Raw genomic sequence first — 9,789 nt, forward strand, 5'->3', positions numbered from 1 at the left:
TTGCATAAAAAATATAAAACTAAAACATGCAAATATAACGTGATAAACTCAATTAGAATTACACATACCAATATCCATTTTCAATTTAGAAAACATATTCCTGTCAAGTGGTTTAGTAAAGATGTCAGCAAACTGATTTTTCGTTTAAATGTATTCCAGCAAAATGCTTTTATCTTCAACCACTTCTCGAATATAGTGATATCGAATGTCAATATGCTTCGTATGGGAATGCTGAATGAGATTTTTCAATATATTAATTGCGCTAGAGTTATCACAGTACAATATCATTATATCTTGCGTAATTCCATAATCATTAAGCATTCTTTTCATCCATACTAGCTGGGTACAAGCATTTCCCGCTGGAATGTATTCATCCTCAGCTGTGGATAATGTATGTAACTCTGTTTCTTACTGTGCCAAGAAACTAAACAATTCCCAACATAAAAACATCCACCACTGGTAGATTTTCTATCATCTATGTTCCCAGCCCAATCATCATTCGTATAACTAGCTAATTGAATATTTGTATCATGTAGATAATAGAGGCCTAAATTAGCCATACTTATGACATATCTAATAATGCGCTTGACAGCAATAAGATGAGATTCCTTAGGATCTGATTGATATTTAGCACAAATGCCTACACTGAATGCTATATTAGGATGGCTTGCAGTTAAGTATAGTAAACTACCAATCATACTACGATATAACCGAGGATCTATACTTTTACTTGTTGCATCTTTTGAGAGCTTGAGAGTCGTACTCATAGGAGTATCGAATTTCTTACCATTTTCAAATCCAAATTTCTTAACCAGACTTAAAGTGTACTTGGTTTGAGAAATGAAGATACTGTATTCTAGTTGTTTAACCTGTAAACCTAGAAAGTAGTTCAATTCTCTCACCATACTCATTTCGAACTTGGATTTCATAAGCTCTGCAAACTCAATGGACAGGTTAGAGCAAGTAGAACCATAGATAATATTGTCAATATATATCTACACTATTAGTATGTGTTCATTATATTTTTTAACAAAAAGAGTTTTATCAACACTCCCCATAACAAAATTATGACTATTAAGAACTTAGTCAATTTTTCAGACCATGCCCTAGGAGCTTGTTTCAAACCATAAAGTACCTTTTCAAGGTAATACACATGATTAGAGTGTTTGGGGTCCTCAAAACCCTTAGGTTGTTCAACATAAACCTCTTCATGTAAATCACCATTTAAGAATGCACTTTTAACATCTATTTGATAAATCTTAAACTTTTTAAAGCACGTAATGGATATAAATAATCTGATAGATTCAAAACGAGCTACCGGGGTAAAGGTTTCATCATAATCGACTCCTTCTATTTGAGTGTACCCTTGTACAACTAGTATAGCCTTATTTCTAATTATATTTCCTAATTCATTAGATTTATTTTTAAAAATCCACTTAGTCTCAATTATATATTTATTAGATAGTCTTAGAACCAAATACCACACATCATTCCTAACAAATTGATTCAATTCATCTTGCATGACAACAATCCAATTTTCATCAGTGAGTGCCTCTTTTACGTTGGTTGGTTTGATTTAGGAAGTAAAACACACATAATTGCATTTATTTTCCAGTTGTTTTCGAGTACGCACACCAGTGAGAGGATTGCCTAGAATTTGATTAGTAGGATGGTCTTTGACTGATCGTAGTTCAGTATTGATTGGATAAGATGAGGAGTCAAGTTTTTCAATTATGTTGACTTCATCATCTTCTGAACTAGATGTTGGTGTGTTCAGGTGATCATCAATAACAATATTTATAGACTCCTGAATGACACTAGTTCTTTTGTTAAGAACACGATATGCTCGACTACTCAGAGCATAACCTAGGAATATCCCTTCATCACTCTTTGTATCGAACTTTCCCAACACTTTCCGATCTCGTAAAATGTAGCACTTACTTTCAAAATTTTGAAAGTATTTAACTGTAGGTTTCTTATTAAACCATAATTCATATGCCATTTTATCTTTAGATTTTCTAATGTAAACATGGTTTATAATATAACATACAGTATTAACAACTTCAGCCCATAATTTTTTGGGTAACTTTATGCTATTTAACATTACATTTGCCATCTCTTGTAGTACTCTAATTTTCCTTTCAATGACCCCATTTTGTTGAGGTGTCTTAGGAGCTAAAAACTCATGCGATATACTATGATCGCTTCAGAACTTCTCAAAATTGCTATTTTCAAATTTCGACCCATGATCACTTCGGATCTTAACAACATTTATTTCTTTTTCAATTTGAATACGCTTGAGTATTCTTTTAACTTCATTGAGAGTCTCAAATTTTTCTCTCATGAATGCTACCCAAGTAAATTTGGTAAAGTCATCAACGATAACCAAGAAGTACTTTTTACCACCTCTACTCTTCATTCTGGTTAGTCCAACAAGATCCATGTGGAGAAGTTCAAGAGGTTTAGATGTGGTAGAGGAGTTCGCTTTCTTGTGACTACCCTTGTTTGTTTTCCAATTTAACATGTGCCACTTATTTTATCCATTTTCTTTAATTTGGGTAGACCTCTAATAAGATTGTCTATACTCAATGTATACAGATTTCGGTAGTTAACATGTCCAAGGTGTTTGTGCCATAAATCATTTTCATTAGTTTGGACCATGTAACAAGATAATTTAGATGAGTAAGATTCATTAATGATATAACAAATTTTAAACATTTTATGACCATTTAATATCACACAACCTTTCTCATTTGAGATCTCGCATCCTTGATTTGTAAATTTAACACTATGCTTGTTATCGCAGATTTGAGAGATACTCAAAAGATTGTGCTTATGCCCTTCTACAAATAAAACATTTTCAAAAGGAGGAAGGTTAGAAATTTGAACCGTACCTTGGGCAATTATCTTGCAGTTGCTTCCATCACCAAAAGTGACTGAGCCATCAGTCATTTCTTTACAGTTAGTGAACAAATCTCTGTCACCTGTCAAGTGTCTTGAGCAACCACTGTATAGGTACCACTTTGAGTGACTTGAAGCCTTGAAGGTAGTGTGGGTAATAAGACAAGCAACCTTAGGAACCCATTTCATCGTTGTTTTGGGTTTTGGAGCACTGTTGGTTTTCATTTGCTTGATATTATTTTGTCTACCAATTCTCATATTAGAGAAGCTCCTTGAGAAAATCCACAATTTTTTCAGCTAAAGGATTATAGCATTGTTTTCTAAAGCTGACATTATTAGTATTGACTTTAGATGCTTGAAAAGTTTTTACATTTTTAAAGTTGTTTTGATTATTATATTTCAAGTCTTTTCCTTTTGAGTTAGAGGATTCTCCTTTGACAAATGTAGGAGATACACTCTTATTTTTTTGAGGTATATCTTTGATATAGCCTAGACCTGATCTGTCTCTACATTTTCTAAATGCAGTTAATATCTTTTCAAGTTTAGGGTCTCTATGGGCATACCTCTATATATCCTTTTAACTCAATAGGGAAGAAACTTCAAGTTTTAGTTTCTCATTTTTTGTTCTTAATTTTTCAAGTTCAGAATTTTTGAAACTCAAATCGTATTTTGCTTTTCAAAAGAATCAGAAATATGAGATTTTTTAAAAATAGAATTTTCAAATTCCTCTTTTAATTTCAGAATTTTTTTTTTTAAAGTTTTAGCTTGATAGCAATCTTACAACTTTCTCTATATAGGGCATTATAGGCATCTTGAAGATCATCTTCATTTTCAGGGTCACTCAAATTTTCATATTCAGTTGAATCGCAACTATCTGTGGAAGTGACTCTGGCTAGAGTCATTAAAGCCTTAACTTCATTTGAAGTTTCAGGTTCTGATTCATCCGACTCAGAAGAAGCTTTAGAGCTGGATGATTCATCCCATGTGGCTAACATGCCTTTTCTCTTAGGTTTGTCTCTTTTTAGACACTTATTTGCCAAATGCCCATATTCATGGCAGTTGAAACATTGACTGTCTTTTAGAGATTTCCAGTTTTTAAATTTACCCTTTTTTTCTCAAAGGGGTTTTGAAAATCCACTCTTTTCTTACTTTTAAAAATCTTGTAAAACTTTTTAGCGAGCAAAGCCATATCATCCTCTGAGTTTTCACAATCAGAATTAATATCACTATCTTTTGAAATATATTTGGATGATTTAAGAGCTATGGACTTACCTTTTAGAGCTTTGAAATTTAACTCATAAGTTTGAAGTGAACCAACAAGTTCCTCAACCTTCATTTGATCCGTGTCTCTAAGTTCCTGAATGACAGTCACCTTTAAATTAAATCTCTCAGGAAGTGATCGTAGTATCTTAGCGCAAACCTTGCTTTCTAGGATACTATCTCCTAGACCCCACATAGAGTTAACTATGTCATTTAGTTTCATATAGAAGTCCATGAAAGACTCATTTTCTTCTATATGAATCTCCTCAAACCTAGTAGTGAGGATATGAACTTTAGACTTTTTTACTATAGTTGTTCCCTCGTGTGTCATTTCAAAAATGTCCCAGGCTTGTTTAACAGTATCACATGAAATGATTCTTTTAAATTCATCAGGTGATAGTGCACAAATGATTGCATTTAAAGCCTTGCATTTGCATTGCTCTCATTTTTCTGAGGTATGGTCCATAAATAAAAAGGTGTTTCTTTAATGGATTTAGTTCCATCACTGCCTAGAACCTCAGACACTGGTGGTTTCCATTTGGTTATCGTGGCTTGCCACATGCTTTCATCAATGAATTTAAAGAAAATCCTCATTCTGGCTTTCCAATAAGCATAGTTTGAGCCATCAAATGGTGGGGACCTAGTAATAGATAGGCTATCAAAATTTGACATACTGAAAGCTATAGATTGATAAGCTCAGGAAATAAGTGTCTAAAAAGAGACAAGCCAAAGAGAAAAGGCATGTTAGCCACATGAGATGAATCATCTAGCTCTGATGCCACTTGAAAAGGGCAAGCTCTCAGTCCTAGAGGGGGGGGTGGGGGGTGAATAAGACTATTTTAAATAAAAATAATTACGGAATATAAATGAAGATAACTGAATCAAATAACAATCTGAATTGCAATAGTATTGAGAAGTTGATTCAAACGTTGTTCAAAGGACAACCTTACACCAAAAACCAAAGTTTATGGTAGGACAACCTGATTTCTTGAACTCGGTAAGGATAAAAAACCTAAACTAAAACAAGAGGCAAAATAATGAAATATAGCTATTACAACATTCACCACATGTACATGAAATAGATACAAGCATTCACCACACATACATCATCATCCGCTGCTTGTCTGCTCATGTTGAAAAAGATATTGAGTTCCAACGTCATATTTTCAAAAGAAAAATTCATGACCCCATTCCTACAATTGATGATAGCGTTGGATGTAGCAAGGAACGGGTGGCCAAGTATGACAGGGTTTGAGTGCTCATATCTAGAATGGGTTGAGTATCCAGGATGATAAAATCTACTGGATAGTAGAATTTGTCAACCTATACTAACACATCCTCAATCATCCCCCTTCGTTTACGAACTCAGCGATCAACAAGTTGTTATGTAGTTCGGGTGGGTTTTAATTCACCTAGACCTAGGGGATCAGATTTAAGCTCGCCCCCAAATCAAGGAGTGCATTCTCAATATGGTGATTCCTAATTATACAAGTGATTGTTGGGCTACCAAGGTCTTTATATTTTTGTGGCGCATCTTTCTTGAGGATGACACTCACTTTTTTCGTCAGAAAAATTTTATTTTTAATACTCTCCTGCCTCTTAGTAGTGCATATGTCTTTCAGAAATTTAGCATACGAAGAAATTTGTTTCATAGCGTCGAGCAAAGGGATATTAACTTTCACTTGTTTCAACACTTCTAAAATGTCTTGAGAGTTACCTAGAGGTTTTCGTGCAATCAACCGCTGGCAGAATGGAGTAATCGGCTTGCTCAAAGGTTTCAGTTTTAATCCATGTGGAGTAGTGTTATGTCTATGATCTGTGTACTCTTCCGGGTCTTTAGACTTTTCAGCCCTCACTAGAATAGATTTGTCAATTATTTTTCCACTTCTAAGGGTGGTGATAGACTTATCTTGGTCCATTGGATTTGAAGAGCTTGGTTCACTAACTTTGTATTGCAGTTTAGTATCGAGGATAGGTTGAGCTGGAAGGATCCCTTTTTCCATAATCGCAACGCATGAGTTAATCTTTTGTATAGCCTTAGTAAGTTTTTGTAAGGCTTGGAGAGTACTTTGCTGGATAAGCTTTTGAGTTTGTGTGGAATTTTGAACCAATTTCTCTTGAGGTTTCCCGTGATTCAAGAATTGGTTAGGGATTCCTTGAGGAGTAGCAGTTTGTCCATTTCTCCAACTGAAGTTTGAATGATTTCTCCAACTTAAATTGTATGTGCTTGAAGTGAGTCCTTTGAAAGGCCTTTGGTAGTTGTTCATGGCATTTGATTGCTCATTAAATATTTCTTGAAAAGAAGGTATTGTTGGACAATTTTCAGTTGTACGAACATTGCAAGCACAAATACCACAAACAACTTCCTTAGCCTTATCCTTCTTAAGTTCTATGGCCTCAAGTTTCCTTGTGAGACTGGCCACTTTAGCATTTATATCATCTTCATCTTTCAACAAGTATATTCCGCCCTTCTTCTTTGATTGAGTAGGTTTAGAAGTGGTGTTAGGTCTTAGGGAGATGTTCCATGATTGTGCGGCTTCAGTGAGTTTATCGAAGTAATCCCACACAGCATCGACATCTTTGTTCATGAATTCCCTATTGCACATTGTCTCGATAAATTGGTGCATGGAAGATGTCAGTCCTTCATGAAAGAAATTTGTTATATGCCATGTTTCAAAATCGTGTTGTGGACATGAACTGACAAGATCCTTAAACAGCTCCCAACAGTAAAAGAATGTTTCATCTTCCTTTTGGGCAAAGTTCATGATTGACTTTCTGATGGTGTTTGTCTTATGATATGGGAAGAATTTCTTTATGAACTGTCTTGCCATGTCATTCCCTTTACCAATAGATCATGGACGTAGTGAATGCAACCATGTCTTAGCCTTTTTCTTTCAATGAGAAAGGAAAAAGTTTTAGCTAGATCGTGTCCTCAGACACGTTAGAAAAATATAAAGTGGCTATTATCTCGTCAAACTCTTTTAAGTGTAAATATGGACTTTTAGATTCAAGTCCATGGAACTTTGGAAGGAGTTGGATCACTCCTGACTTAATATCTATATTTCCTATATTTTCTAGAAAAATCATATAGGAAGGTGTACTCAGCCCTGCTGGTTGTAAATAATCTCATAAAGTACGAGGCGAGGGTGCATGATGCACCTCATTCTCATCCTCGGCCTCCTCAACTGGAGGTTGAAGTTGATTAGCAACCATCACTTCTATTTACTCTGAGGATCTCAAGTGATGTCTAGTCCTGTGATGGATAGCAACCCTTCGACTAATCCTCCTTCACTCAAAAGACGTAGAGTGTTGTCACAAACCTACTTGGGCATGAAACACTCTCAGCTTTCAAGTACAAAATCTAATCTAAAATTTAAGAATTGAAAATTTTAGCAAATAAGAAGTAAGAGAGAGAGAGAGAGAGAGTTAGAACGAATTTACCAGATAGGAGATGCTAGGTTAGGATCCTATAAAACAGAGAACAAAGTTAGTTTATAAAAATAAGGTCGAAAAAATTACTAACCTAGAAACAAAATATAAAGTTAATTCTAATCTTAGCTTAAGTCTAAAACTAACTAAATTCAGAAAAGCACATTCGTAGTCCCCTGCAATAGCCCCAAAAACTTATTCACGACCCCAAGTGTAGGGTCGCGATGTAGTAATAACTCGGTAAGACTGAGGTCGAATGCACAAGGACTAAACTCGTACGTATTCTGAAAGTAACTTGAATTAGAACTAGAAGAAGATCTAAAAATAAATCTGAATATTTAGAAAAAGTAATTGTGAGTTTTGTAAGTGCAACTTGTGAATTTAAATGTGGAAACTAGGGTGCCAAGGATCCACTTGTAGCAATTGGGATGCTACCTTACTTGATTTAAGAGATCCAACTGGAATCAGAGTCCTATCTTATCCAGTTAGAGAAAGAGATAGTCAAGTCTCTAAACTTCTCATTGATTCAGTCTCAAGGAAGGAGAATTGTGGAGATTTGGAAGGGATTCCATCACCCAACCATGCCTAGGAGACTATGGCAAACAATAGGATTTACTAATCTCACAATCTTGAATAGAAAAGAAGATATTCAAAGCTATCGCAGTGCCTATTGTAATTCGAGTCACAACAAACTATTGAAAATTGAAAATATTCCTTAAAATCAACAGGAAATCAATGGAGTTCAACATAAACATGAATCAAAGCAAACTAAACATCTCAATCACACTATAAGCTTCACCTCTTAACCCCAGCTAAGAGGTTTAGCAAACCGTAGACATGATTGAACTAAGAACTCTTAAGAAAAACATAAAAACAAACTAAGGAAGAAGAAGAAAGACTCTTGGCGGTGGCTCTCCACCCTTTGGCTCCACTCCTTAAACCCTAGAAGATACTTAGGAATGTCCTAGAGACTCCTATTTATAGTTGTGAAGCTCCACCTTACGCACTGACTTGGAATTTCCACAAACCGACTTGAATTACACAATCCGCAGCTTTTCTACATTACGCTTTGGTCGGACCGAAGTCAAATATAAGTCAAGTCCAGATTTGGAAAGAATTCTATTTCAACAGTTGCCCGATTTCGGTCGGACCTAACTTAAGTTGTCGGTCAGACCGAATTATTCTTTGGTCAAACCGGATTAACTCCGTTCAACGCTGGAGAAATTTATGCACTTTTGGTCACACTGAATCCTCCCTTCGATCGGACTGAACTGGGTTTTGTTTGGATCGAATTAGCTTCTGAATTTCGTTGTTCTTGTGCAAGTTCGGTTGGACTGAACCTATCTGTCACGCCCCAAACCTGGGGACAGACAGCTTCCGTGATGCCCCAAATCCGGCACTCGACTTTCATACACCAAGTCCCGAGTTCGGCACACCACAAGGAAGATTTTGAATGATTTTTTTTAAAATTATAATATAATAATACCTGAGCATGAAGATCCATGATCAAAATACCAAGCAACACTCTCCATTATAAATCCTAATGGTTACAAGTATAATGCTTTACAAAAGGTACATAAGGTCATCATTGCCAAATCGAAAAATAGATGCAATGCATCGAGAAAGCTAAGTCTTCCAAGGTATTCCAGCCCTGAAAAAAATGGGAAATAGGAAGCTTAGGCAAAAAGCCTAGTGAGTACATGTGTGTGCAGTGTGTCCTACATACAAGCAAGATAAATATGCCATGAAGAAATCATGTATGGTGAATGACGTGTAGTACGTAAGGTATGATGCTAATGCCAATACAATACATATGCATCATAGTAATACTCCGAATCAATGCTACCAGCATCACCAATTCATATTTTCATTTCTCCTATACCACAGTCATGATCGTATTACACACATCCATAATCATATCATCATCATCATATTGTCATGCCATATCATAACTATATCTCTCGGAAAGCACCATGGTCGACACCCGTGCACCAGACACTAGTAATCGACTTTGCATACCTGCCTTGTGGTGGACTTCCACCAATTGTATATCATGGAAAACACCGTGGTCGACACTTACGGACCAGACACTAGTAATCGACCTCACATACCTGCCTTTTGGTGGACTTCCACTCGGCATGCCAGTAGTGGACTTCATTCGCGCTTCTCCTCGCCGGCGAGTCAGATCGGTCCCTATTT

The 9,789-nt window shown here is 35.8% G+C and overlaps 1 non-coding gene across 1 annotated transcript; it reads left to right on the forward strand.

The window, feature by feature from the left end:
• Positions 1-6,837: 6,837 nt before the first annotated feature.
• LOC131252424 (small nucleolar RNA R71) lies at positions 6,838-6,944 on the forward strand. Its single transcript, XR_009174445.1, has one exon. It is a non-coding gene; the product is annotated as a small nucleolar RNA R71 (small nucleolar RNA).
• The last annotated feature ends 2,845 nt before the right edge of the window (positions 6,945-9,789 follow it).

The sequence above is a fragment of the Magnolia sinica genome, chromosome 7, assembly GCF_029962835.1.
Source record: "Magnolia sinica isolate HGM2019 chromosome 7, MsV1, whole genome shotgun sequence".
Taxonomy (NCBI): domain Eukaryota; kingdom Viridiplantae; phylum Streptophyta; class Magnoliopsida; order Magnoliales; family Magnoliaceae; genus Magnolia; species Magnolia sinica.